The sequence below is a fragment of the Tenrec ecaudatus genome, chromosome 2, assembly GCF_050624435.1.
Source record: "Tenrec ecaudatus isolate mTenEca1 chromosome 2, mTenEca1.hap1, whole genome shotgun sequence".
NCBI lineage: Eukaryota > Metazoa > Chordata > Mammalia > Afrosoricida > Tenrecidae > Tenrec > Tenrec ecaudatus.
The window spans coordinates 112,108,216-112,127,081 of NC_134531.1; positions in this window are offsets into that span (position 1 = coordinate 112,108,216).

An 18,866-nucleotide genomic window follows, 5' to 3' on the forward strand; every position below is an offset into this window, starting at 1 on the left:
AAACATTTTCTTTCTACTTGAGCCCTTGGTAGCAACTTCTCATTTTTCCCCTCCTTCTCTGTCCTCCCTCATGAATCCTTGATAATTTATAAATTATTATTTTTTCATGTCGTAAACTGTTCGACATTTCTCTTTAACCATTTTTCTGTTGTCCATCCCCCAGGGAGTGGGTTGTATGTAGATCCTTGTGATTGGTTCCCCCTTTGTATCCCACCTTCCCTTGGTCCTGAAGGGTTCATCCCTGTGTTTCCAGTTGCTATCTGTACCAGTGTACATCTTCTGGTCTAGTCAGACTTGTAAGGTAGAATTGGGATCATGATAGTGGTGGGAAGAAACATTAAAGAACTAGAGGAAAGTTGTATGTTTCATCTGTGCTATACTTCACCCTGACTGGCTAGTCTTCCTCCCCACAACCCTTCTGTAAGGGAATGTCCAGTTGTCTGCAGATGGGCTTTGGGTTTCCACTCCACATGGCCCCTCATTCACAATCACATGATTTTGTGTTATTTGATACCTGATCCCATCAACACCTCATGATCACACAGACTGGTGTACTACTTCCATGTGGGCTTTGTTGCTTCTCAGCTATACAGCTGATTGTTTATCTTCAAGCCTTTAAATCCCCAGGTGCTATGTCTTTTGGGCACCATCAGCTTTCTTCACCACATTTAGTTATGCACCTGCTTTGTCTTCAGCAATAGTGTTGGGAAGGTGAGCAAATGGGATGCTAGTTTAATAGAACAAAGTGTTCTTGCATTGAGAGAGCACTTGAGTAGAGGCCAATGTGGGGTGGATAATTTAATAACTCTGCTCAATTTCTGCATCTTTAATAGCAAAAAACAATAGCCCCTATTTTATACTATTTTACCAGGATTAAATTGGGATAAAACACATAGCATTTATTATAGACTAAAATTTAAATAAGTTCCAGTGATATTATCTTTACCATGATCATTAATATAATTTAGAAGAATAAGGCTGACTTTTAGCCAGGTCTATCATTTAAGGTGGAAAAGAATGAGGAAGAAAACAATTCATGCCAAACTTAAATGCAGAATTTTGATATTTGGAGTTAAAGAGGAAGTGGAGCCAGACTCCAAAATTATAGTACGGTAGAAGCAAAAACTCAAAAGAAGGAATAAATGACTTAGTTGGGGAGCAGCATAGAAATTGACATGGTTGCAATCAGCTTCAAAAGAAAGCTTCAAAATGCTCATGGACAAAAAATTGAGTGAAACAACAATGGAATTTTTCCACAAAGGTTGAAGCCTTCTCATACATCTAAGAATCGTTGACATATTCTCTCACTTATTCATTTAATTATTCATAATTTTGTTGATAATGGTCTGCTATTACAAGGAGCAGGAAGAAAACTAGGAAACAAAGCAGCTAGCTGCCCCATCAGGGAAGGCAAGGCTCACACGAGATAGAGATATACAAACAATTAAATAACCATGCAAGGAAAAGACTGCCCTGCAACACCTGACAGTGGCTACTGTGCAGTGGAAAGATGGATTGTGGAGCCATTTAATTTAGTCCGAAGGTGAGTAAGAGGAAATTTCCTGAGCTGGTCTTCCTAATATGGTGATGATTGATGGAAAGAAAGTTTAGACATACCCAGTTTAATATACCAAGACTTAGAAATAGAGCTATCTACAAAAATATTAACGTTGTTCCTTATAGTAAGGTATGTTTTTTCAAGACAAAAAGATCATCTAAAGATAGAGATATGCTGTGACCGTCCATCAGGAATGAGGTGCTTCCCGGGGCATCTGACATCAGTTGAATGACTTGTCCCCTTATTCCAATCTTTTTGGGAGAAACTTGGTGTGATTTTTCTTTAGCAGAGGTTTTTAGGTTTTGTTTTGTTGTTTGTTTGTTTTTTCTGGTTGAGATTAGCCATGAATTTATAACCATTATACAGTCAATTATTTAATATGGTCCTTCTAGTCCAGGTCCTCCATTTTGGGATGTATTACAAATCCAAACTTTAAGCCAGTGATTATGGTCCCATTTTTTTCGTGAATTGTCTATTATTTTAATGAAGAAGTGCTAGGTGCTGGTTCACTACCTTTCTAGAGCGTGTGACTGAAGTTCTCGTCCTTAGTTTCCTTGGCTGTGTGGGCTCCATCCAATCTATAATAGGAATGCTCTGACAAAATGCTCTCCTGCTCAGAGTCATGCATCTGGTGCATATTTGCCTGATGTCTACTTCTTGGGATAAAAGCCACTGGCCTCTTGTGTGACTTGGTTCACTTGTTTCTTCAGCCATGCAACCCTGTCATCTGACCTGCTGGCTGGGCTCATCAGACCTGGCAAACATGCATGTAAGGAAAAGCCTCCAGACTGACACCTGACCCAGAGATCTGGGACTTAGTAGGATTCACCACTGCATGCGTCCGTCCTTGACAGTTCCTGAGTTCTGTGAGCTGCTACAGTGAATAATGAAACCCAAAGACAAGAGAGAGAACTAAGGGGAGGGGAGTGGATCTTAGAGATGACTGGGTTCCAGAGAAGACTGGAAAAGTTGTACACATTGGATATCTTTTACTTCCATCTCAAGAGACCAGTTTTGTGCTCTTTCTGAAGTAAATTATTCTTTAGCAGCTCAAGTTTTTACTATTTTTCTTCTAGCCATCTCTATCTCCCTTAGTTCTGATGCAGTTTCTCCTGATTAGAGTGTTACTTTAGGATGGCTATAAGATACCCTACTCTTCCTTCTCTAAATACAGGATACATGGTGCCCAAGGATTCTCGATTATTTTTAGAAGGGAAACGCATTAGTAATCTTTATTGGGGATGCACAGTGATAAATATTGGGTTGTTCCAAAAATTGTTGAAGGTAAGCAGAATAGTACCATAAAAAAGGCCACTTATCTCACTCTATTGGAGTAAGAAAAATAACCTTTTATCCAGTGAACATGAGTTCATTTTATATTTTTAGTATTTGTTTCTCTTTTTATCTTTCTTTAAGAATTCATTACTGAAGAATGTCCTCCTTTTGTTAGTTTCTTGGTACAATACTCAAGCTTGTCAATCAAATTATGTATTGAAATTGCATTTAAGATGTTTCCATGTTTGTCCTTTGATCTCCAAAGGATTAAAGTCTAAAAGGCTACTTCGTTAATACTATTACCGTGATTTCCTATCATCAGGTATTTTGTGTTAGACTAAAAAATAAAGATCTCAGTATTATATTGCTTAACCATGCCCCAAATTAAGAGTCTTTGTTTATTATTTTGCCAGTGGATCTTTAAGCAAGCCATTGCTTCCACAGACAACCATTATAAGAGCCAAAGTTTGTCGTTACTCTTGTCTAATTTATATTTTTAATAATGCCTATTGGAAGTACAGGTGTTCCAGTGAAGCAGCCCGACACGAATGCCGAGAATTACAGATCTAAAGACATCACAGAGAAATAGTAACGTCTGCGAAATGTTTCCTCTCAGAGCATTTTCCTTTTTAATTTTTTATCATGTGATTAAAAGTGAAGAATCCAGGCACAATAATACTGATAATAAGTACAAAGGTAAGCAGAAAATTCAGAAATATTACAAAGCTGTAGAAACAAAAATTAAGATTCCAGAGTTGCCCAGGTAGCTAATGCTTAAGTAACAAAGAGCAAGAAACGTTACACACACATCACTAGTTTTCACCTTAATACATTTTATGAACAAGTAAGCAAAAAAAAAAACAACTACTGAGAAGCAGAGTGGGATTTTGTCAGAAATTTTATATTTTATACTGGATAAAATAGGTTGAACTCAGAATCCATAACACAGATGAAGCCAGAATAAATATTTTTCATCTTACTTGTATGTCCTGGCAGTCTACAACCTCTGAGTCGTTTTGTTTTTTCTTTCAGTTATATGTAGATACAAATTAAAATACCACAACTAGCCGTTGGTCAGCTCAGCTATTCGTTAGTCTGACCCAAGTTAGGTTAACAGTATAATAAGGTGATCCCTTTTAGGGGAATATATGCATATCATCATCCAGAATTCTTTATGATTTTTCATAGGCATAATAGAGCACTTCATAAGAACATTACCCAGTAAATCAACAAAAAGGAGCAGGAGGAAAAAAAAAGAAAACATATTGAAATTGTCGAATATAGACTTTAAAATAGCTATAATATATATGCTTAATAAAGTGAATGAAATGTTGAGAATTTTAACATAAAACAAGATGGAATTGGAAAAAGACATTAAGTGAAAATTTAAAAATCAATAGATAGTATGAGAGCAGACTGAACACAGCAAAGGCGATTTGTGAATTGAAAGTTAGGAAATAAAGTTATCTGCCAGGAAGCAAGGAGCAAAGCAGATGAAAAATTTTAAAAGTGTAGATGAGTTCAAGGAAAAGTACAAGATATTGCTGGGGGGAGGGGAGTCCCAGGTCATAGATGCACCAATTTCCTTCAAATGAAATATGATTAACCATTTCTGCAATCAGTGGATGGTTGAACCCAAATTCTCTCAGTAATAAATTTGTCTTTGTCTCATTAGGGTTGCCTTCACTTAAAAAAAATTGCTCAATCAAAACAGTGGTTGCCATGGGAATCTGCCAATTAAAATCAAGGAAGAGAGGTCAACTTGGAAGGTGATGTGATTCCCCCTCCCCCCCCCATTCCTCTTGACAGATTTTTCTTGAAGGATACAGAATGATCACAGGACTTTATTATAGTTAAGTTTTAAGAACGTTGAAAATTGCATTAGTGAGAAAAAATGTCTGGTGAATTGTGCGGTGGTATCGGTTTTCTTCTATCATGATACTACACCAGCTCAGTTTTCAAAGTAGCAAGGCCAGTGCTACAAGAATTGCACTGGGAAATACTACCAATTTCCCCTTCAAACATATTTTTGTTTCCCAAACTAGAAAAACATTTCAAAGGAATACAATTTGAAGGCACAGAGAATGCCAAATCTACCATTTTGACCTGGTATAAAGTTAAGAGGGCAGAATTAGTCTATGAACTGTTAGAGAAATAAAAACACTGCTTTCAGAAGTGTACTGTTCTCTTAACTGGCTATCACCAAAAAGAGGTTCCAGGAAAACTGCTTTCACGAAAAATTCCACTGTACTGAGAGAACCTTCCCAGGCAATGCCCTGGAAACACCATCTCAGAGCGAATTGCTTGATATTGCCTCGTGGGAAAGCTCTGCTCAGCCCAGTGCAAGTTCAGGCATTTTGGAGGTACCCTCTTTTATGACAAAAATCAGGATAGTGGCTTCTTTTGTGAGGGAGAGAGAGCCATACTATTCAGAAAGGATACAAAGTGTCCAATTTGGCAATATTTGTTTCTTAACTGGGTGATAGAAACTTGAGTGATAGATTTATTATGATTATTTAAAGGGTATCATTATTTAAGTATATTTTATATGCTTGCTCTATTACATATTTTACACTAAAAATAAACAGGTCATATATTTGCATCAGTGAAAATTGTTCTGGGTCTCTATTTTACCAGTTAATTGAATAATAAACTACCAGAGAAGAACTACAGTAATATTTACATATAGGTAATTTGATGACTAGAGTTAATCAGATCTCTTGGTATTAAATACAGTTTTAACAAAATCCAGTGGGGTGGCCATAGATTACTTTTACCTGGTAAAACTGTACGAGACAATAATGGATAGATAATATAGTATCAGATCAATATGCCCTTGAATAGCTCAGGTGCATCACCTATATCATCCCCAAGTAATTAATGAATAAGACACTAGGAAGCTGCTTGTAACGAAAGGCTTTCATTGTAAGTAGAAAACAGTGCCTGTCTAGCCAGGAGCAACAACACAACCTGCCTCTTGTACTAAGGTTCCTTGTCTCACTGGCTAGGATGCTAAGAAACTTGATCTTATCTTCAGTGCCTTCAGGCAGGACTAATCAATTTTCCCTTTTGGTAAAATCAGTATCTTGAGTCAATTTTATCCAGACCTGTTCATTATCCAATATTTCACATTTCTGACATTAATAAGAACTCTGATCCACTTTGTGCATTCATGATGTGCATCTGACAGTAATGGCTCTGTAGGGGTGACGAGTAATGCTGCAGTGGGCAAGACTCAACTGGGGGATGTTCCTCAGTGGGTTTGCAGTTATGTAATGATAACATTTGTCAGTTGTATAATGATCCTAAATTTTGTTGTCTAACGAGGTCATCCTCTAATTTTGTATAAGGATAATTTTTGAATAATGATGGTGATTTTGTAAACTAATGAGGTCACTAAGTGAGGGTTGGGTATGTTTTCCTGTGTTTACTAGTGAAATAGCATTCACAGTGAATAATAAGGCAACCTTTCACCCATGATGTGTTTTTCCCCTAAAAAAACGAATTTGCAGAAAGCAAGAACAGAAGTCAGAATTCAAATGGATCAGAAGTAGCCTGAAGCTTTGAAAATTTCTAGGCATGTCATTCTACCCTTCACCTACTACTTAGACCAGGAAGGTAAGTTTATCCTTAGCAAAATCACACTTCAATCGCATTTTCATCAACCTGGTTTAATTCTGTTGTCTTAGGGGCAATGACCTTCCTGCACAGAGGTTAGGAAGTAAATTATTTTCCAAGACTATCAATATTACAGCTGCCTAAAGGAAGAACACCTGCATTGGTTATACACTAGCCTGTTAATCACAAGGTCAGCAGTTCAAAACTACCAGCTACACTTCAGGAAAAAAGATGAGGCTTGCTACTACCCTTCAGAATTACAGTCTCAGAAACCCACTGGTGCAGTTAGTTGACTATGCCAGTGCAGGGTTGCTTAGTTGTTAGTTGCAGGGTTGTTTCTGTGAGTCAGAATCGACTCTGTGGCATTGAGTTTGAGTTTGAAAGGGACAAGCAGGAAGCCTGGCCACACAGTGGGTAATATGTTAGGCTACTAACCACAGTCAGTGGTTCAACCCACCATTCACTCTTTGGGTGAAAAAATGATGCTGTCTGTTAACAGTAATACTGGAAAGTCTAAGAAACAGTTCTGCTATGTCCAATGGGGTCAATATAAATTGGAATTGACTCAATGGCACTAACTTGGCTTGCTTTTATTTTTGTTTTAAATGAAAATGGATTTACGCACACTTATATTTAAGAAGGTATTCGAGTTAAAAATTTAGTTCTAAACCAGTTTCCTCAGCTACATTTTAAAAATAGGTTAATGGTTTATTCTCAACACAGTTATTATTGCTGTTACCTGATCTCACATTAAAAGTATTTGTGGCCTTTTCAATTTCCCTTATTTTGCTTTTCCATATATTAAAATATGGACAGAGACAGTCCATTCATTGAAAGTTAAAGTTTGCTCTCAGCCTTCCCATATCCACAGTCTGGGTCGTGGTCTCATGTCTTCCTGGAATGAAGAACTGCCAGGCCAGGTAGGGCTCTAGGATGCTTGGACTTCCGCCATGCCCAGAGAACTCATCCCAGGAGCCTTTGGCTCAGAAATTAGCATTTATAGTTTCAGTCTCACTTTTCACTGCTAGCTATATTCTTATCGATCCTGTGGTTTCTACCCATACAGTCAAGGCTGGAAAGTTTTAGGTGTAAGTTTCACATTAGCTAGAGTACACAGAAGGATTTGAGGAACTCCAAATGATTTTTGAAGTTTAACTTCTTTTCAATCTATGGAGTCAAAGAGCCAATGAATATGCTGCATGGGCAGAAAACATTCCTTTATTTTCAGACAAAGAAAACATTTGCAGTGCCGAGCTCATTGCTTATGGCCACCCTGACACTGAAATATGTCTTCTACCACCCTCACCCTTGCTTTCTGGCCAGTTTTTGTCTAATAGATTCTGACTTATAGCAAACCTGTGTGTATGAGGGTACAGCTCTCTGCTCTTCCTCAGGGATTCCAATGGCTGCATTTTTAGAGGTAAAACTTCATACCTTTCTTCCATGATGCCATTGAAAGGACTCCAACAGGGACATTTCAGTTACGCATTAGCTCTTTACACCACCTAAAACCTTCTATAGTTCCTCTACCAGCTCCGAAATCTACCTAGTCATTCGAGTCTGGGGTGATCTCATCATTCCCATTTCAGACACCAATCAATGTGGATAACTGAAACACGGCAACAGAAGTAAAACGCTCATGTTATATTTCTGGGTTTTTTTTGAGAGCAACTTATATGGAGAACAATGGAGGTGGTTTCTCAAAGAAGATGAAAAGATCATGTGTCTGCAGTTGAAAGCATAACTTCAGAGAATCTTTGAAACTATATCTTGGGAGATGAGTAGGAATTGGCCAAGTGGTAATGAGAACAACAGCACATATGACTTAACGATCCCTAGTGTTGCAGTGGTTTAAGTGTTTGGCCGTTAACTGAAATGTCCAGAGTTCGAAGCCAGGAGCTGCTCCACAGGAAAAAGATACAGCAGTCTACTTCTATAATAGGTTTCCAGCCTTGAAAATCCAGTTGAGCAATTCTGCTCCCTCTTACAGGGTCACCATGAGTCAGAACTGGGACGGCAACAGTGGGTTTTACTATTTATGTTTAAATGAGTAGATACATCAGAACACCCTCTGAGATATATTTAAATCAAACATTATCTATAAAATGATCTATGAATACATCAGAAATTACATCTTTATTTACAGACATTGCTGAGTTCCTTGTCAAAGACATTGCAATGGATTCATTGTTCCTTAATCTTGAAGTACTAGCAAAATTATCTATAGAATTTCTGGGCTATTTTTTAAAGGAGGTTAAATTCTTTAAGAAATTTTAGAACTTTTCACTTAGATTTATTGAAGTCACTGAAGCCATATTCAGAAAGACTATGGATCTTGCTATTTGGGATGACTGCATTCATACAAGGAAACTGTGCATGGATTGAGAGGCAGTACTGCAAATATAACAAATGAACACTGTATGCTTTAAACATCAGAAAAGACATGCATCAGGGTGGGATTCTCTCACAATACTTATTCAATCTGTATGCAGAGAAAATCATCAGAGAAGCTAGATTCTATGAAGAATATGGCAGCAGGATAGGAGGCAGGTTTATTAACAACCTGTGATATGCAGATGACACAACTTTGCTTGCTGAAAGTGAGGAAGACTTGAAGTACTTTCTGATGAAGATCAAAGACTGCAGCCTGCAGTATGTATTACCTCCAAGTGTGAAGAAACCCAAAATACTCGAAACTGGACCAATGGGTGACTTCATGATAAATGGAGAAAGGACTGCAGTTGTCAAGGATTTTTTTCTTGCTTGGATCCACAATCAATGCTCATGGAAGCAGCAGTCAAGAGATCAAACGATAACAAATCTGCTTCACAAATCCTCTTTAAAGTGTCAAAAGAATGGGCATTACTTGCAGGACTGTGGAACGCCAGTCCTCCATCACCATTTCCAATGGCCTCCTCATAGGCAGGTGTGAGTCGGACATTGAATAAGGAAGACCAAGGAAGAATTGGTACACTTGAATTGTGATTCTGGAGAAGACTATGGAAAATACCATGGACTGTCCCCAAACTAACAAATCTGTCTTGGAAAAAGTACAGCCAGAGGAATCCTTAGAAGCAAAGATGATGAGAGTGTGCCTCACACACTGTGGGCATGTTGTCAGGAGAGAAAAGCCCTAGAGAAGGACAATGTGCTTGGCAAATTAGAGGGGCAGCAAAACCAAAGGCCGCCCCTAGGCAAGATGGATTGACAGAGTGGCTGGAATGATGGGCTACGGCACAGCACGATAGTCAGGGTGCCTCAAGACAGTATTCTGATCTGTGATTCACACGGTCACTAGGAATTGATACCCACAACACCTAACAACATGATTCATAGGCAGGCCTTTCTCTTTGATGAGGCAATATAAAAAATGAGCTTGTAACAAATAGGTGAGAAATTGACTGAATTTCATTCATGTCTGTGATGTTCCCCTAGGATTCCTGGTGGAGTATTAATTACTCAGCTGTTAATTGAAAGGTCAATGGTTTGAAGCCACCAATAGATCCACGAGGAAAAATGAAGCTATCTCATTCTATGAAGATGACAGCGTGGAAAATTTGTGGACAGTTCTACTCCGCCCTCCAGGGTTGCTAACAGAATGGACTCAAGAAAACAGGTGCAGTGGCAAGGGATACTCTTAATTCTTTTAGGGAATCCAATGTAAGATTCCACGAATTTGTGTTTGTATATGTATGTTTCTGCTTGTTATGTGTAGTTGCTTATGTATCTAGAAAGTTTGATGCTTTAAAAGCGATGCATTCACTGTGCCACTTGTTTCATAAACGTTTTCCTCAAGCTTTGAAACACTGCATAGTGACGTCAAATTCTTGTGACATTTTTGTGAACCATCTTCCTAATGGATACAAGCGATAGGAAATACACCCGAAACCATGAGCATCATGAATGTAGTTTTGAGACTTTTTAATCTGTTTGATGCTGATGTAAATTCTTGCCAAAGGGAAATTTTACAATGTTCAGCAAGACTACAATAAAATTCTCAAATGAAATCATAAAAGGAGCAAACAATAACACCCTTTGAGAGACAGAGGTCTGGTGCAGAACAAGTAATAAATTTGGTTTTGAATAAGTTCTGCTTACGAGTGTTTCTGTAACAATTGGAACTGGTTGCTGGCCCTGCTGAGTCTTTATCACTAGGAATGCAGTGGCACCACTGTTTCCTGTAGCTTGTCTGTTCATTTCTCTTTATGTATACGCTCATTTCAGAAAGGACATTATTATGGAGCTACACAAGATATAGTGAACTGGAGGTAAACATTTTGAAATTAATATATTTGAAAATGCCTTTACTCTTATTTAATAGAATGGGGATATATTTAGTTGCCACTAATTATCTGAAATCTAGTTATTAAAATAGAATAGATCCAAACAACTGTATGTGAAATACTGCTGCTTCTAGTTGTTAGGTACCATGAAGCGAGTTCTGATCACAGACTGAACCCTGAACAGACTGAAACACTGCTTGTTACCATGCCATTGGTGCAGGGATTGCTATATCTGAGCCCAGTGGTACAGTTTATGTGTCTGCCCATATTTATGAAGGTCTTTCTCTTTTTTACTAATCCTCGACTTTACTGTGATCTCTTCAAAATAAATGGTCCCATTGGACTGACCCCTCCAAAAAATATGCCAGAACTATTTAAGCTGAAGTCCTGCCATCCTCACCTCAAAGAAGTGCCCTGGCTATGCTTCTTCAAGACAGATGTGTTTGTTCTACAAATGTGTCTCTTGTATGTGTCTTTTGGCAATCATTAAACCAGGTCATGGTACTTTCAATATTCCTTGCCAACCCTGTAATCCCAAAGCATCAACTCTTGTCCAGTCTTCCGTATTTCTTATTCAGTTATTTTATTAAATCGTTTTATTGCGGCTTGTACAATTCTTATCACAATCCATATGTACCTCTATTGTGTCAAGAACATTTGTACATACGCTGCCATTATCATTCTCAAAACACCTGCTTTCTATTTGAGCCCTTGGTATCAGCTCCTCATTCCCCCCCCCACTCCCCCCTGAACCCTTGATAACTTATAACTTATTGTTTTGTCATATCTTACACCATCCGACGTCTCCCCTCGCCCACTTCTCCACTGTCCATCCCCCAGGGAGAAGGTTCTATGTAGACAATGTAATCTGCTCCCCCTTTCTCCTTCACCTTCCCTCCACCCTCCCAATATCGCCACTCTCACCACTGGTCCTGAGGGGTTCATCTGTCCTGGATTCCCTGTGTTTCCAGTTCCTATCTGTGCCAGTGCACATCCTCCGGTCCAGCCGGATATGTAAGGTATAATTGGGATCATGATAGTGGCAGGGAGGAAGCATTCAAGAACTAAAGGAAAATTGTATATTTCATTGTTGATACACTGCATCCTGACTGGCTCTTCTCCTCCCCACAGCCCTTCTGCAAGGGAATTTCCAATTTCCAACAGATGGGCCCTGGGTCCCCACTCCATACTCCCCCTCATTCAGCATGTTATGATTTTTTTTTTGGTGTTTGATTCCTGATACCTGATCACTTCGATGCCTTGTGGTCTCACAGGCTGGTGTGCTGCTTCCATGTGGGCTTTGTTGTTTCTCAGTTAAATGGCCCCTGTTTATCTTCAGTTTTTGAAGGCACACGAGACAACTGAAGATATCAAGTGTATTTTAGTCTTTAAAGTGATATCTTTGCTTAAAAAAAAAACCTTTAAGGAAATATTTTGCAGGAAAATTTGTGAATCTATAATGGCATTTGGCATTGATTATGGATCCAAATAAAATTAAATCTTTTAAATTCAATATATTGTCTGCTTATTATGGTGTTGCTTATTGGGCCATATGTAAGGGGATTGTCTTCTATATGTTGAAATGTAATCAACATAAAGATTGTAGTTAGATCATCATCAATAAGTGCCTCACATCTACTTTGCTTTCAATAATCAAGGTTGCGTCATCTGCCTATCATAGGTTGTTAGGGTTTTCCTCCAATTCTGAAGCCAGGTTCTTTGTGTGGTCCAGCTTCTTGGATACTTTGCTCAGTGTAACACATTGAAGTCCTATACCCAGACCTACACCTTTCTTGATTCTAAATCACACATTACCTCCTTATTCACCTTGATTTGTTTGAACAACTGCCTTGGTATCTATGTAGTTTCTGTAGTCATCACATTTTTCATATACATACATATATATATATATATATATATATTCAACATAGTTGGATGCTTTTGAATAATCAAGAAAACACAAATAACAACCTTTCTGATAGTCTCTGCTCTCAGCCCATACCTATTTGACACCAGCAATAATACCATTTGTTTTAAGTTTCTTCTCAATTCAACTTGAATTTTTGGCATTCCCTGTCAGTATACTAATGCAACCATCTTTAAAATTATCTTAAACAACATTGTAGTTGTGTGTGAAATTAATAACATTTCTTATTAATATATATGTTCTATTGAATCCTTCTGGAACTGTTCAATTTTTGTCCATAGAATCCTTCAATATTGCTTTTAGAGGCTTGGGATTTTCTTTTTGCATTTTTCGCTGCCTTAGTTATCTACTTAGTGCAGCTATAACAGAACTATCATAGTGCATAGTGGTGGCTTTAATAAAGAAATATGTGTTCTCTCATAGTTTAGAAGTTGAGAAGTCTGAATTTAGAACACCAGCTATAGAGAAAGGTATTCTCTCTGATTGCTTTGGAGGAAGGTTCTTTTTGCCTTACATCTATAGGCCCAGGGCCCCTTTGGGATATCCAGGTGTCTTCGCATCAGTCTTCCCTTAGTCTAGGACGTTCACAGTACCCTAGGTCTGAAAAATGTACTCTGCTCCCAGCTTTTCTTTTGTGGTGTTGGGTTTCTCCTGGTCTCTGTTCACTTCTCTTTCCTCGTATCCTCTTTAAGGTAACAGGCAATGTAGGTCACATCCCAGGGAACGTCCTCTTTCATCTGATCAGGGTTGTGATCTGATTAAAGGTCGTATCTTCCACCTCCTTACATCAGATCAGCATTAACCACATCACATTACAGCATGGGGGATGGCTACATTTGTATAAAACTACCACATTTATATAACTGCCAAATCAGTGACAATCTTGGCCTAGCCAAGTTGAAACAATTCAATCTATGACCTTTTTTAAAAATTAGGAACCAAATACATTTTTATAACAGGAAATATTTATAATTTGAGAATAATACTAGTTCCCCCAGGATAGTGATGCAATTGCTTCACTCGGTTTATTTCTGGTGATACTTTTGAATATTCCAATGCTATTCTCATTCCCAGACATTGTTTAATGATTGTTTCTTCTCTCTAGAGCTGTAGTTCTCAAGGTACATAATGGTCAATATGCAATGCTGATATCTCAATGGTTTGATAAAAATATACATGTACTTATCTGCCACATAAAGTGTTATACAGGTCAGTAGGAATTACCCTCCCTCTAATGACAAAGATATCTGATTTTTTCCCATCTTGTACTGCATATCATCATGTGGCTCTTTAGGTCACTCTGAAAGGGGAAGAAAGATATAAATGGACACACCGCTTTTAAATATTGTAATCTGTGTCACACGTGTATCATTTCCTTTCTTCTCTTAGTACATTAGCCAAATGGATGCTTCTAATTCACAGTTACTCAATCTTGCTCATATCAACATCTGGGGTCAGATAAATTATCTGTTGTGAATCTTGTTATGTACATATAGAATATTTAAGAGCATTTCCAAACTCTGCTCATTACATGCCAGTAGCACTCCCACTCTGCCAATACTCCTAAACCTTTCAAGGACAGAATACTTCTGATTTAAAATGATATTCTAAATTAATAAGGAATTTTTGGAAGATGTAAGAAATGCATTATGGTTGCCAATGGTTTCTTTCATACCACGTTTTAAGTACCATTTTCCCTTAATTTATTAATTGTCACAGTGAAGTGTTTGATAAACAGGTTTCTAAGTTGGCCCTAAATTATCTCCACATTTTACTACTCAAGTCCTTGTCCAATTATCTCTTTTTAATTGTTGATCTGCCTAATGACTTGCTTCTAGCCAGTTAGATAGACACTGCAAAATGAAAGAGTGTCACATTGGTGACTAGATTAGAAAAGAGGGTAACTTCTGTTTTCCTAGCAAACTATTGGATTTTCACTTTGCATGCTTCAGAAAGCAGGTTGCTATATTTGAGGGGTCCTTTCAGAAAAGAAACTAAGGATGCTCTATGGCCCAAACCCATAAAGGCATTGAGGTCTCAGTTTAACAATGCATGGGGAACTAAGTCTTGCCAAAAACTATTCAGTAGGCTTGGAAACATATTCTTCCCCACTTGAGCCTTCAGATGAGACTTGAGTCCTAGTTAATACCTTGATTGTGGTCTTGTGAAAAAACCTGAAATAGTGAACTCAAACAAGCCATGTCTACATTTCTATCTTATCAAAACTGAGATGATAGATGGATGTTGTTTTAATTTGCCATCTTTGGGGTAATGTGTTATATAATAAAAGATAACTAAAAAAGTGTCTTTGGTCAACCTTTTCAACTCATTGTTTATTTACCATTGAGGTCTTTTATATTTGTAAATATTTACTTACCGTATATACTCGTGTATAAGCTGAGTTCTTCAGCACAAAAAATGTGCTGAAAAAACTGGGGTTCGGCTTATACATGGGTCAGTGGTGCCCCAGCGAGGTGTAACATCTCACTGGGAGCCCCCTGAGGTAATGGTACGAGCATCCGTTATCTCGCAGGTGATTGTCATTTCTTCACTGTTCATTCAAAGCCCCACTGACACTGCAGGGCTTTGAATATTTGTTTACTCATACCTAACCAATCAGAGCCGTCCTATGATGTGGAAGGTTCAAATTTGCAGAAGCACCCGTAGTGATCCACTTATGCTTGCAGCTGAACTGGTAAGGATGTGTCTGTGGCTGTACTCCATCTCCCCCCCAACCCAGGTCTCTTTGTTAATTCACATCCTGCATCCCCCGCCTGCATGGACTATGGACTCCGCCCCCCCTCCTCCCAGCTAACAGGTCGCAGGGGGTTGGGGGAGAATTGAGGGTGCATTACCATGAAAGTACTTTTTCGAAGTCTTGTTTTTTTATCCTATTAGAAATGGATACTCTTGAACCAAAACAAAAATGCCGGTCATATGAGGCTGGTTTCAAAATGAAGGTTTTGTCAAGAGCAGAGGAGAGCAATAATAGTATTGCAAGTAGGGAATGATGAAAAGCAAGTGAGGGAGTGGCGGAAAATGAAGGCTGCCTTGGAACATATTCCAAAAGCTAAGAAAGCTCATCGTGGTTTAACGTCTTTTTATGGGGCTCTAGAGAGTGAATTGCATAAATGAGCTACAGAGTGTTGTCAAAATAGCTACTGCGTAACACACATGGGAATCCGCATACGTGCTCTACAAATGGCTAAGGATGACAAATATAAAGCACCAGGCATTGAAAATTTTGCTGTGTCAGCAGAATGGTGTACCCACTTCATGAATAGGTATGGCCTACTATGTTTGAGACAAAGAACAAAGATTTCCCAGAAATTGCGACAAGACCTTGAAGAAAAAAATATGTCATCCCAGTCATTTACTATAAAACAAAGAAGGATTGAAATTATGACCTGGCAGATATTGGGACTATGGATTAAACTGCTATGACTTTTGATCTTCCAAGCAACAGAACTATGGTAAGTTTAGGAGAAAAAAACATTTTTCTCAAAACCACAGGAAATGAAAAAAACAAAACAAACACTTTACAGTTGTGCTATCATGTTTGGCTAATGGAACTAAGCTGTGTCCTGTCATTATTTTTAAAAGAAAGACCTTTCCTAAAAAGATCAATTTCACACCAAGAATTACATGTTAAAGGCTGGATGGATGAAGACGGAACAAAAAAATGGCTGGAAGAAATTTGGAACTGATGACCAGGAGCAGCCTTAAAGAATAAGCCATCAAAAAAAAGAATAAGCCATCGTTACATGTTTGGGATATGTTCAGAGTCCACCTATCGTATGACATAAAAAAAATTGGCAACATCTAGTAAAGTTACTTTAGCCATTATCCCAGGTGGGCTTACATCTGTACTGCAGCCTCTGGATCTATCTTTGAATAAGCCTTTTAAAGACCATGTGCAAAGGATGTGGCATGAATGGATGTCATCTGGTCAAGCCCGACTAACAAAAGGAGGAAATCTCATGAAGTATGACATAGAGTTAATAGCAAAGTGGGTTCGAGATGCATGCGAAGACATTTCAGAAGACATGGTGCGACGTGCCTTCCAGAAATGTAGTGTTAGTAATGCTGTGGATGGCAGTGAAGACTGCGCTTTGTATCCATTTTTATGCTGTTTACTTTTAGTCTACTTTTGGGGAGATTTCATCAACTTTATTTTACAACCCTGTTAAAATTTTAATTCCCACAGTTATGTTTTTAATTTATTAGAAAGCTTCATTTCTTAGTCTTTAGACTTTTTATAACCTCCTATTTCATGGAAGAAACATTTTCATTCCTTTTAGGTAATAATAATTATAGTTCAAGTTTATATATTTTAAATCTTTTTTCTGTCTTACTGTGGTTTTAATTTTTTCTGAGTTTGTCTTCAAATATTTTATCTATCATATCTTAGCAGATTTATTGGGGTATAACTGATAAAAATATAGATGTTTAAAGTGTACAAATTTATGTTTTTAAATATATGGTAGGGCTTCAGAAAGTTTATGGGAAAATTTCATTATCTCTTCATTCAATTTTTAATGAGAATTGAAATGAAAATTTCCCCAGAAACCAACATACTCAAGAAAGTGAATGTATCTACTATCCCCAAATTTACTTCCTGCTCCCTTTCTCTACGTTTTCTTAGAGCAATGGCCACTGGAAGCTCTGTTTAGGATGGTTGATTGGGATTATATGTTGCAATTTAACCATTTATCCCAGAATGCTGCAGCTTAAATGAAAACAGTTGTCTTGTACTTTCTCTAAGGCAGGAATTTGGGTAAGGTTTAGCTGATGATACTGGGTCATGGTCTCTCACACAGTTAAAATGCTAAAATCATCCCTCCATTTTCTTAGATATTTAATGCTAAGAAGCATTTAGTGTATGATTCATATATTTTTTTGCTTGTGTGTCTATCTTTCTCCTTTAAACTGAAAACTATTTAAGAAGAGTGTTATTCTCCTTTATCTCTAGGAACTGGTATATTCTTAATAGATGAACCCATAATAAATACATTCCATTGGTTTTAAAGCTAAAATCTTTGATGGTTGCCTATAGCCTAAAGCGTCTGTTTCAAAGTCAGAGGCTGTTTTTTGAGTGTCATTCTTATCTGGACACAGCCCTTCACGTCTTCCTTATTCTGTGCCTTAATCATCTAACCAGCATTTTTAAAGTTCTAAAAATCTTCTAATTCAATTATTTTGTTCATACTGCTATTTTACGTAGAATGACTATTTAAAAAAATTTTTTGCTTATTCACATACTATTTCTTCTTCAAGGTATAGACTAAATGACTTATTAAAAATTATTTCCTAATTCATTCCAACAAGTTTTCATTTTGATATAAGAACTCATATAGGCCTTTATCTTCTTTATCAAATTTATCATTTTTACTTGGTATTTTTAAAAGACATCTGTAAAAATAACTTATTGCATATTCCTCTTTAAAGTTCAAAAATCTAAGATATTTTGAGTATGAAAATTTTTTTCTAAACACAAGAAAGGGAATTATCTCCATATGGTTTATATTTAAGAGAATATTTTGTCTACAATCAAGTGCTAAATACTAAATGAATCCAACTAGTATTTGTGATGAACAAGTAAGCATATTCTAGCAAACGAATCACCATAAACTGATATTCAGTTTACATAGTTATTTTATGTTTTGCTTATTAACCAAAGCCGACTTAGAATCTTGACTATAAAAGACACACTCTTTATAATTCTAATAGTTACCTGACTTGCCACAAAAATATCCTATATATTTAAAAGAAGTAAGATAAAATGTCATTTGAATTGATTTTATATTCATTGCTTCAGATGGCAACTAAAATGTTATCTAAATATTAAACCAGAAAAACAAATACATTGCCATAGAATAAAGTCCAACTCCTGCGGACCTAATATAGCACAGTAGAATTGTATCATAAAGATTCTGGGGTTGTAAATATTCACAGGATGAGAAAGCTTAATTTTTCTCTAGCACAGAAGCTGATGGGGTTTGAACAGTCAACCTTGTGGTTAGCAGCTGGACACTTAACTCACTGTGTCACCAGGGGTCCTTCATTAAAGATTATGTGGGGAACAATTTTTCTTTTTGCCAAAGAAAAATGATAGGACTTTTTTAAGTGCACCTGACCCACTTTTAAAAAATATTTTTCAATCATTTTATCGGAGGCTCATGCATCTCTTATTACAATCCATACA